Raw genomic sequence first — 12,286 nt, forward strand, 5'->3', positions numbered from 1 at the left:
GCAACAATTGGAAGCTCATGTAATAACCTTTTCATGTATTTACTTGTGTGAGTGAAAGTCTCACAGTCGTGTCCAGCTCTTTGCAATCCCATGGACTGTAGGCCACCAGGTTCCTCTGTCTTTAGAATTCTCCAGGCAAGAATACTAGAGTGGGTAGCCATTTCCTTCTCCTGGGGATCTTCCCAACCCAGGGATCGAAACTGGGTCTCCCGTATTGCAGGCAGATTCTTTTGTGCCACTAGGGAAGCCCCATATGTATACCTTTTTTGGCCATGTGGATACGCTTTTTTATGAAATGGCTATCTGGTTAAGTCCTTTGTCTATTTTTAAAAATTTTTTGTTTTGATTTGTGGGAGTTCCTTATATATTCTGCATTCAAGACCTTTGTAAACTACAATATTTATCATGCTTTCTCTCACTTCATGGCTTATGTCTTTTATTTGTTGCTAGATTTTGGTGAAACAAAGTTTCCAATTTTAATCATGTCCAACGTATCTATCCTTTTCTTTTTGGTTACTGCTTTGGGGGAATTTTCAAGAACACTTTGCCTTTAAGCTCCTGATGACATTTTTCAAGTTGTCTTCGATTAGCGTTATCATTTTGACCTGTCTGGAGTTGATATTTGGATATCACATAAAGAACGGGTCCAAATCTACTTTTTTCCATTTAGATAACCAAATGATCCAGCATCATTTACTAAAAATTCCTTCTTTTCCTCACTGTATTACAGTGACACCTTTGTCATATATCAGGTGTGTGTGTAGATCTATTTCTGAACTTATTTTCCCATTCTATTGTTCTATTTACTCATCTTTGCACCTGTTCAGAAAAGATTTAACAAAGCAGGCCTGAGGATGCTATTCTTTGAGAGGCCAGCATATAAGGCTGGTTGTTGGCTGGAGTGTGGGAACTTAGATTTGGGGAGAGTTCCTATCACTCCCAGAACTAAGGAGTGCCTCACTGTGTCAAAAATGTTTATATGAACAATATGTTTTTTGTTATCTCTGTTTGTTTGTTAGGCTGTATCTGATCCTGCATGTGGCTCACAGGATCTTTCGCTGTGGTTCACGGGCCTCTCTCTAGCTGTGAAGCATGAGCTCAGTAGCTCCAGCACACAGGCTTAGTTGCCCCACTGTATGTGGGATCTTAGTTCCCTGATCAGGAATCGAACCCCCATGCCCTGCATTGGAAGGTAGGTTGTAAGCCACTGGACCATCAGGGAAGTCTTCAAACAATATGGCTTATGCTGAACCGTTCTAGGTGTTTGGAACTTGGGTGTACACTTGGAAGAATATGCATACATGACAAGCCCCCAATAAAACCCTGGGCAGTGGACCTTTGAAGGCTTCTGTGCAAGACAACATCTCACACGTGTTGTCATCCTTTGCTGGGGGACTTAAACGTGACTCCATTGAGAGAAGACTTCTGGAAGCTTGCCCCGACTTCCTCTAGACTTCATCTCATGTGCCTTTTCCCACATCTGATTTTGTTTATATCCTTTCACTGTAATAAACCATACCCATGGGTCCGACTCTCTGCTGAGTCGTGTGTACGTCCCCTATAAATCTTCAAACCTCAGGATGGTCTTGGGGACCCTTGATGCAGTGCTAACAACTACAGCTTTACAGTCATGATATCTAGTAACGTAAGTTTGTCAAATTTGTTCTTCCCTATGGTCTTGGCTATTTTTCACCCTTTGAATTTTTATATAAATTTAAAGATCAACTCAAAGTCCACAAAATTAAATGCGCGGTGATTTCTTTTATTGGGATTTTATTTGACCTACAGGTCTACTAGGGAGAATTGATATTTCTGCCATATTGAGCCATTTATGTGATACAGTTACATCTTCTTTCATTTCCTCCAATTTTCTAAACAGCGTTTTGTATTTACATTTTTTACATTTTTTTTAAGTAAAAAGGTTTTGTGCATCATTTATCAGATTTGTTATTATGAATTTGGTGGTCTTGATGCTAATAAATCATATTTTTAATGTCTATACTCTTTTTTGCTTGTATTATAGAATACATTGTATTATTATACATTGTATTTATAGAAATACAATGATTTTTATACATCGACTTTATATCCAGCAGCTTAAATAAATTCATGCATTAATTCTAATAGTTTAACCATAGAGCCTTTATCTGCTGTGTAAATAATCACGCCCCGCATGGATAACAGGAGTTGTGTTTCTTCCTTTCCGATCATTGTTATGGACTGAATTATGTCCTTCCAAAACTCACATGCTGAGGAGGCCACTGAGAAGAACAGAGGGGGTCTGCTGGAAGCCGTGTGGCAGAACTGGGATGTTCCGGACGGAGGGCCTTTCACCCAAGCTGGACCCCGAGGAGATGAAATGAAAGATGCGCAAGGATGTGATCTCCTCCAGATGCAAATTCCTCACCTGTGTGGCCCTGCTGCAAGTCACTCCTGTTATTGGACAGCGTGTGAAGAGTGGGCATCACGGGTAAATGCATGATGCGAAGAGCCTGGCTACAGTCTCTGCTCCTATCTGTGAATGAATGGGCCCAGAAGGAGGTAAGAGACCCTTTGAACGGATATAAAACTTATATTTGTTAAGAACAAGTTTGGCTCTGGTAATTGAACTTTACAACTAAAAGATAAAACAATTTGGGAAGCGTCAAGAGTCATTTTATGGTCACGGTACTCCATCATGGCTGTGATATTCAGCCTCTGTGAAAGTTGGTGCAATCATACATGATGTCAAACTCCATTTTCTAGCAAGTATTAATCATAACGGAATGATATCTGCAATGGCACTGTCTTGTGAGTCACTTCTGTGTGCTTTTTCACTTCTGTCTGGAGTATATTTGTTGAAGAGTTCCTTTCCATTAGTTATGTTTTATGGCAGCCTGTGCACAACCATGTCATTTAAGCACAAAATCATTTGTCTATATTTTTAATAAATGTACCAACTAAGAAAAATAGGGCTTTTGTTTTTCTTAACCCACTTTTTGCTGCAAACCAACCATCACTGGTGAGACTACTATAATCTTGTGATTATTACAAACTGCAGTAAATTGAGTTTGTCTTGTTTTGGACTGGAAAAAAATTTTTTTTATAAGCTGAAATCCTAACCACAAATACCTCAGAATGTGACTATATTTGGAGACAGGGCCTTTCAAGAAATAATTAAGTTAAAATGAGTAGTGCTGGAGAAGATTCTTGATAGTCCCTTGGACAGCAAGGAGATCAACCAGCCAATCCAAATGAAATCAACTCTGAATATTCATTGGAAGGACTGATGCTAGAAGCTGAAGCTCCAATACTTTGGCCACCTGATGCGAAGAGCCAACTCATTGGAAAAGACCCTGATGCTGGGAAAGATTGAGGGCAGGAGGAGAAGCGGGTGACAGAGGATGAGATGGTTGAATGGCATCACTGACCCAAGGGACATGAGTTTGAACAAACTCAGGAAGACAGTGAAGGACAGAGAAGCCTGGCATGTTGCAGTCCATAGGGTGACAAAGAGTTGGACACAAGTTAGCTATTGAACAACAACAAAAGGGTGGACCCTTATTCTGAATGACTACTTATTAGAAGAGCTTAGAATACATGTAGAGAGGAAAAATTATGTGAAGACAGGGAGAAGATGGATGTCTACAAGCCAACTCTGCCAACACCTTGATCTTAGACTTCTAACCTCCATAAAAGCCACCCATGGAAAGCAAATAAGCACATTGCGCTGTAATACAATAGTTTTAAGTGAATGTATTGGGTTGTGAAATCATCACCACAATCTAGTTTTAGAACATTTCCATCACCCTAACAAGTTCCCTGGTGCCTGTTTACAGTCAAACCCCACTCCCACACCCAGTCTCAGGTAACCGCTAATTGTCAAACCTATAGATTCTCCTCTTCTGAACATTTTATATAAGTGGAATCATACAATACATAGCCTTTGGCCTCTTACCTTTTTAACTTAGCATAACGTTTTTTGATATAATGTTCCTCAGTGCTATATGTGTTGTTTTCTAGTCACTAAGTCGTGTCCGGCTCTTTGTCACCCCATGGACTGTAGCCCGCCAGGCGCCTCTGTCCATGGGATTTCCCAGATAAGAATACTGAAGTGGATTGCCATTTCCTTCTCCAGAGGATCTTCCCGAGCCAGGGATCAAACCCAAGTTTCCTGCATTGGCAGTCGAAATTTTTTACCACTGAGTCATCAAGGAAGTCCCCCTATACCAGGTAACAGTAGTTTATTCCTTTTTATTACTGAATTGCTTTTCATTGTATGGATATATTAAATTTCCAGCAGGCACATGGAAAGATGCTTCACATCACTAATCATAAAAGAAATTAAAATCAAATGAGTTATCACTTCACATTTGTCAGAATGACTATCATCAAAAAGACCACAAATAACAAATGTTAGAGAGGATGTGGAGAAAAGGAACCCTTATATACTGTTGGCAAGAATGTAAATTGGTATAGTCACTGCGGAAAACAGTATGGTGATTCCTCAAAAAACTAAAAGTAGAATTACCATCAGTTCAGTTCAGTTCATTTCAGTTGCTCAGTCATGTCCGACTTTCTGCGACCCCATGAATCGCAGCATGCCAGACCTCCCTGTCCATCACCAACTCCCGGAGTTCACCCAAACTCACGTCCATTGAGTCAGTGATGCCATCCAGCCATCTCATCCTCGGTCGTCCCCTTCTCCTCCTGCCCTCAATCCCTCCCAGCATCAGAGTCTTTTCCAATGAGTCAACTCTTTGCATGAGGTGGCCAAAGTATTGGAGTTTCAGCTTTACCATCAGTCCTTCCAAAGAACACCCAGGACTGATCTCCTTCAGAATGGACTGGTTGGATCTCCTTGCAATCCAAGGGACTCTCAAGAGTCTTCTCCAACACCATAGTTCAAAAGCATCAATTCTTTGACATTCAGCTTTCTTCACAGTCCAACTCTCACATCCATAAACGACCACTGGAAAAACCATAGCCTTGACTAGGCGGACCTTAGTCGGCAAAGTAATGTCTCTCCTTTTCAATATGCTATCTGGGTTGGTCATAACTTTCCCTCCAAGGAGTAAGCGTCTTTTAATTTCATGGCTGCAATCACCATCTGCAGTGATTTTGGAGCCCCCCAAAATAAAGTCTGACACTGTTTCCACTGTTTCCCCATCTATTTCCCATGAAGTGAATTACCATATGATCCAGCAATTCCACTCCAGGTTATATATCCAGAGAAAATGGAACCATGAATTCTAAAAGATACATGCACCCCAGTGTGTATGGCAGCACTATTTACAATAGCCAAGAAATGGAAGCCACCTAAGTGTCCACCAGCAGGTGAATGGATAAAGATTTGATATATAGATATAGATGTACTGGAATACTATTCAGCCCTAAGAAAGAATGAAATTTTGCCATTTGCAACATGGATGGACTTGGAGGGTGTTAAGTGTAATCAGATGGAGAAAGACAAACACTATGTGATATCAGTTATATGTGGAATCTTAAAAAAAAATCTAATGAATATAACAAAAAAGAAACAGACTCAGAGATACAGAGAACAAACCAATGGTTATCAGCAGGGCAAGAGAAGGGTGAGGGACAACACAGGGATGGGGATTCAGAGGCACAAACACTATGCATAAAATAAACAAGCCACAAGGATATATTATATACAGCACAGGGATCATAGCCAATATTGTATGATAACTGTAAATGAAATATAACTGTAAAAACTATGACTCAGTATTATTATATACCTGAAACCCTTATATAATATTGTACATCAGCTAATACCTCAACTGAAAAAACACTGTATTACCATTCAGTGTAAGTGCACATTTGCTTACAGTGGGTGACTTTATACCTCTATAATACTGTAAGAAGAATAATACAATAATACTGAAGAAGGCTGAGCGCCGAAGAATTGGTGCTTTTGAACTGTGGTGTTGGAGAAGACTCTTGAGAGTCCCTTGGACTGCAAGGAGATCCAACCAGTCCATTCTGAAGGAGATCAGTCCTGGGATTTCTTTGGAAGGAATGATGCTAAAACTGAAGCTCCAGTACTTTGGCCACCTCATGCAAAGAGTTGACTCATTGGAAAAGACTTTGATGCTGGGAAGGATTGGGGGCAGGAGAAGAAGGGGACGACCGAGGATGAGATGGCTGGATGGCATCACAGACTCGATGGACATGGGTCTGAGTGAACTCCGGGAGATGGTGATGGACAGGGAGGCCTGGCGTGCTGCGATTCATGGGGTCGCAAAGAGTCGGACACGACTGAGCGACTGAACTGAACTGAATACTGTAAGAAAAATAACCAACACAGGATTAGAGGTAGGGACATACAGTTAAAATAAGGTAGATGACGGGTAATGGTGTTTCATTATGCTATTCCTTCTACTTTTAAGTATGTTTGAAATTTTTATAAGTTAAAGCATTAATAAAGGTAATGGAGATTAAACTAAAATTTCTTTATAAAGACATACTTTATTAAATATTTAATATAGCTCAATTGTTATACCTATATTTACTTTTCAAGCCATTCCATTAAATGTGGGAATATTTAAGAGAAACTTGGCCAAGGAGATGCAAATGACCGACGTGTTAGCCAGATCTGTATTTATATGTTGCATCCAATATCCTTAACTGACTTCATAGAACTCAAAAATCATGTCAAGAAACCATGAAGCTTAAAGAGACTTAGAGAAGTCATCATATGGCCTCTGCTTCTTAGAAAGTTTCACACAATAACGTTATCTTTTTAAGTATTCAGAGATGCACATAGAAGAGCTATTCAAAATCCCTTTGGTATTTTATTAATTGTTGTTATTGTTGTTTAGTCACTAAATCACATCAGACTCTTTGTGACCCCATGGACTGTAGCCCACCAGGCTCCTCTGTCCATGGAATTCTCCAGGCAAGAATACTGAAGTGGGTTGCCCTTTCCTCCTCTAGGGGATCTTCCCAACCCAGGGATTGAACCTGTGTCTCCTGCATTGGCAGGCGGATTCTTTACCACTGAGCCACCAAGGAAGCATTTTATTAAAATAGGTCAACACAATCCAGCTGCGTTAACAAATACCTTGCTTTAATCTACTGACAGCCAAGTCAACAGAACTAAGTTGTGCACCCATTATATGTCTGGCTTTCAATAAAGAGAAGAGGCTCGTATAGGAAAATTACTGAGAAATTAAACACATGTATTATTAGAGAGTTTTTTAGAGACTTTTTTCTGAAGGTATTATGATACTGGATTGGCTCATGGGGCGAATGTACCTGAACCAGTGGTTGATAAGTGGAGAAAGGGATTTATTTTATTTATCTGAAGGGTTTGTCCTGGAATAATTGGCAGTAAGATAGCACCATCTGTTGGAAAGATGCAATGTCAATCATCAGTTAAGCATTTTTGATACATGAAAAAAATGTTTGTCTTTCCAAAGTGCTTGATAAAGAACTATATTAGGATTAGAAGCCACAAGTTCAGTGGAACAAGAAATAAATTGCGTTTATATATCACATCCCCCGTGGAAACAGTCTACTTGTGTAAGCTGGGCTATTAAACATACACAAAATATAAATACATATTAATTTTATACATAAATAATTATATATAATTCATGTATTGTTTATATATAATATACAAAGTCTTCATTAATTGTTGTAGCCTTGTAGATCTCTCTGAAAGTTACCACCTTTACTTCCTCCCACTTCTTTAAACTCTTAAACAATTCCACTTGTCACACAGAATCTGTTCCCCTGACTTCTCAGAAATTTCTGATTTAGATAATTCCTACAAACCATGACCAGATTTGAAGGGACTTAATATTATTTTGCACAGTATATTAAAACCCCCTTTCCAAAACAAACAAATTAAAACATAAATAGACACTTCCATTGCAATACCAGTTGTTAGGAAAGAAGATATATTTATTTTGTATTTTGAACAAACTTCCTGGGCTATTACAATGCATCAACATCTAAACACCAGAGTGCCTGATCTCCCCACTTGAGTTCTGTAAGTAAAAGAAGGAAAGAAAATGCATTATCACTAGTCACAATGATCTAGAAGTCCATCTTTTAGATCCAAATTCTCTCCTCAATCTTTCAAGGTCCCTGAAAACTCAGTGCTTCTAAACTCACTTTCTATGATAAAGATAGATAAATCTTGGGTAGTTCCAACCAGAAAGTTCTCCAGTCATTTTCTGAGTGATATTAACTATTATGCAAAAAAACCCTAGTAGCTTCTGTCCTTTAAATTCATGATTCCTAAGCTTATAATTAGTTTTTATAGGAAATGTTGTAGATGAGTCAAAGTACATTTACTACAAAAAGTTCAGGCATCTTTCATATTGTAGAAACACTGTATGAAATCTTACAGAGACTATTTATAGTTTCTGGATCCAATTTGCTAACCATTCTCTAACTGCTTGCAGTTGTGAGCTTTCAGATGCTTGTAGATTCCTCTGCGCACTTATCCACTTGATCCAGCTTAGGAAAAACCAGCTTGAAAGAGTCAAGGAAGAGTTGTCACGGGGTGTAATTTAGCATGATCTAAAACTGGAGAGCTGGGGTGGGGGTGTCTTGTGATAATAGGAAAGACACAAAAATGAATGTAGAGTAACCAACTCTTGCAAGAAAATCCTAACTCTAATCAGCGATGCCAACGATCTAGAGCATAGAGCGTTCTCCCTTTGCTTGACAGATATTCCTACTCGGTAAGAACTGAGCCTTAATCTGACCTGAGAATCCAGTTCTACAAGTGCTAAAGAACTGGTGTGTCCAAAGTGGACAGACAAGGTGGTTTTTAATGGGGGAGGAAGAAAGTATCAGATTGCTTGTTGCTAGTTTTAATTTCTATTTTGCAAATGATTTTCAGTATATGCAATAGGTAGTGTATGTGTTTAGTTGCTCAGTTGTGTCTGATTCTTTGCCCACCAGGGTCCTCTGTCCATGGAATTCTCCAGGCAAGAATACTGGAGTGGGTTGCCATTCCCCTCTCCCAGAGCTCTTCCCAAGCCAGGGATCAAACCCCGGTCTCTGCATTGCAGGCAGATTCTTTGCCATCTGAGTAACCACGGAATAATTAAGTATATATTGCCATTTCTTACTCCAGGGGATCTTCCTGACTCAGGGATTGAACCCATGTCTCTTGAGTCTCCTGCATTGACAGGCAGATTCTTTCCAACTGCACCGCCTGGAAAGCCTATAGGGATGTGAAAGTAAGTCATATGTTTTACCAATAGAAGTAAGAAATCAAAGAAGTTTGGAGTCTGCTATTTTAAGGTGCCATAACCAATAAATTGAAATATTTATAGAAGAAAAATCTAGTTGCCATCACTACTCTAGAATCTCCCTAATATACTACCGCATGTTCTACACACAAAACAAACAAACAAACAAACAAAATATGGCTTACTACTTTACTTCCTGATTTATAAAGAGCTTCCTTTCCGCTAAGCTCATGACCAACATGTAACAGTTATGTTAAAATTCCGTTTTTCTCCCAACCTTGAACCACACTTCTCATTTAGTTCCTATAGCTATGAACAAGCATCTTGGAATAGTTCATTTTTGAGATAGTTGTATCCTCAACATCACTAGGAAAACAGATGTGATTTACCAGGGTCGCATCTGTTTATCTGTGGAGTGTGATAGCCATTGGCGCTATTTACCAGTATTTCCAGTTCTCTGCTTCTGGGCACAGGGCAGGACTGGACTTTCTGTTCTTGGCAAGGGTGGAGCCACACCACTGATCTGGCCAGTGGACTATGAGCAATGTCACTTTTCTAGAGCACTTGACTTTCAGTGTGAGATTTCCTGCGTTCTCTCTTTACCCTTCCCCCGCCTGCCCCCACTGTCACAGTGACCTTCTCCATCAGCGTGAATATTTAAAGGACCACTGGAAGCGAAGTCCCTCCGCCAACCTACTAGAACATGAAACATGGGTGAGAAAGAAACCTTTGCTGTTTTCAGCCACTGAGATTCAGGGGTTGATTGTTACCAGAGCATGAGCTGGTCTGCCCCCATGACAGCCTCAGAGATACCTGAAATTCCACTCAAAACCCAACAAGCCATAACTCAAAGTTTTGGTTAATAAGCTATTATATATTACAAGAGATCTAGTCTTAATGTAAAAACTACAGGAGGTTCTTTATCAATAAATCCCCAAAGAGACAAGTGGGTCCTACCTCTTCCTGTGGTTTGAAGGGAATGTCTCCCTTTCAAATTGCAAACGGGAGTCTTTGGTAGCAGGTGCCAGGTTGGTCAGCTCAGAGAGCAGAAAAGCAGGAAACTGTCCTGTTTGACCCCAACTTGGAATTTTCAACCTTGAGACCTCATGTCTCAAGGCGAGAGCAGATAAAATTTGCAGAATTTGCAGAACTGGTTTTTCTTCCTCATTTTTCCTTGATGATTAAAAGAGAATTAATCTGATAAAATCAATTCCTCCCCCCAAAGCCCATCTCTATTTCACAGGGGATTAATGTCTAAACACACTCTTGGAAGTCCCTTGGACGGCAAGGAGATCAAATCAGTCAATCCTGAAGGAAATCAGTCCTGAATAATTGAAAGGACTGATGCTGAAGCTGAAGCTCCAGTATTTTGGCCACCTGATGCAAAGAGCTGACTCACTGGAAAAGACCCTGATGCTGGGAAAGATTAAAGGCAGGAGGAAAAGGGGCTGACAGAGGATGAGACGGTTAGATGGCATCACTGACTCAATGGGCATGAGTTTGAGCAAACTCCAGGAGATAGTGAAGGACAGGGAAGTCTGTTGTGCTGCAGTCCATGGGGTTGCAAAGAGTTGGACATGACTGAGTAAGTGAACAACAGATATTGTCATATGGACTTTTCTGGTGGCTCAGCAGTAAAGAATCCACCTGCCAATGCAGGGACATGAGTTTGGTCTCTGGGTCAGGAAGTTCTCCTGGAGAAGGAAATGGCAACCCACTCCAGTACTCTTGCCTGGAGAATTCCATGGACAGAGGAGCCTGGTGGGTTGCAAAGCCACAAGGTTGCAAAGAGTCAGACATGGCTTAGAGACTAAACAACAATGCATATTCTCACAGTCTTTTATTTTCATCCTAGGTCACTATGTTTTTTTTTCACCCCAGGAGAAGAGGAAAGAAGAGATCTGTGCTAGGCTTTTCCCCAGAGTCTCACTTAGACATAGGAGGTAGAACGGCACGGTGGGTGAGGACTGAGCTCAGCGCCTACATGTTCGGGTCATAGCTCTGTCACTAAACAGCTGTGTGGGCTCAGAAGCTCACATGTGTCCGACTCTTTGCGACCCCATAGACTACACCCCGCCAGGCCCTTCTGTCCATGGGATTCTCCAGGCAAGGACACTGGAGTGGGTTGCCATTTCCTTCTCCAGGAGATCTTCCCAACCCAGAGATCAAACCCACGTCACTTATGCCTCCAGCATTGGCAGGTGTATTTTTCACTACAAGCACCACCTGGGAAGCCCAACCAGCTATATGACTGCTGAAGTTTCTCAACCTCTATCAGACCATCAAAAGCCACTCTTAAAAATATCTTTGCCTCGCTTTGAGACCTGTCAGTTTCTAAAGAGACTTTATATCTGAAAACAAACAGTTGAGCTACATTATTGAAAGGATCATTTGTTTGTGGATATTTACTTTGTATCAACACAGATTTACCATCTTCTCTTAACATTTTAAGTGAAACTGTTTCTGACACTGCTCTATGGTTGCTAATGCTGTATTTCTCCTTTCTAACTCTTCTCATTTCTGTCTACAGGGCCAGACACTCTGGTTTATCCCCTAAGCAGGAGAGGTCAGGTCAAGGCAAAATGGAAAGCTTCAAGCTCTCGGCTCCCACCATCTCCCTCTTCTTCTGGGCGCCTTCCTCTGTGCTCTGCTGTGCTTAGTCACTTCAGTTTGTCTGACTCTTTGAGACCCCATGGACTGAAGCCCACCAGGCTCCTCCGTCCATGGAATTCTCCAGGGAAGAATACTGGACTGGGTTGCCATGCCCTCCTCCAGGGAATCTTCCCATCCCAGGGATCGAACCCAGGTCTCCCACATTGCAGATGGATTCTTTATTGTCTGAGCCACTGGGGAAGCCAAAGAATACTGGAGTGGGTAGCCTGCCCCTTCTCCAGGGGATCTTCCTGACCCAGGAATCAAACTGGGGTCTCCCAGTTTGATTCATTGCACACTGATCCTTTATCAGCTGAGCTACTAGGGAAGCCTTCCTTTGCTTTTTTTCAGGTGCGTACAGTCATCTGGAGTTTTTCCTGTCTGTCCGTTGTCCTTACACCTTGGGATGTGACTTTCTGTAT

General features: G+C 40.9%; 1 pseudogene; it reads left to right on the forward strand.

Moving 5' to 3' along the window:
- Positions 2,310 to 11,872, forward strand: LOC102191430 (annotated as a pseudogene).

The sequence above is a fragment of the Capra hircus genome, chromosome 9 (genome assembly GCF_001704415.2).
Source record: "Capra hircus breed San Clemente chromosome 9, ASM170441v1, whole genome shotgun sequence".
In the NCBI taxonomy this organism is placed as follows: domain Eukaryota; kingdom Metazoa; phylum Chordata; class Mammalia; order Artiodactyla; family Bovidae; genus Capra; species Capra hircus.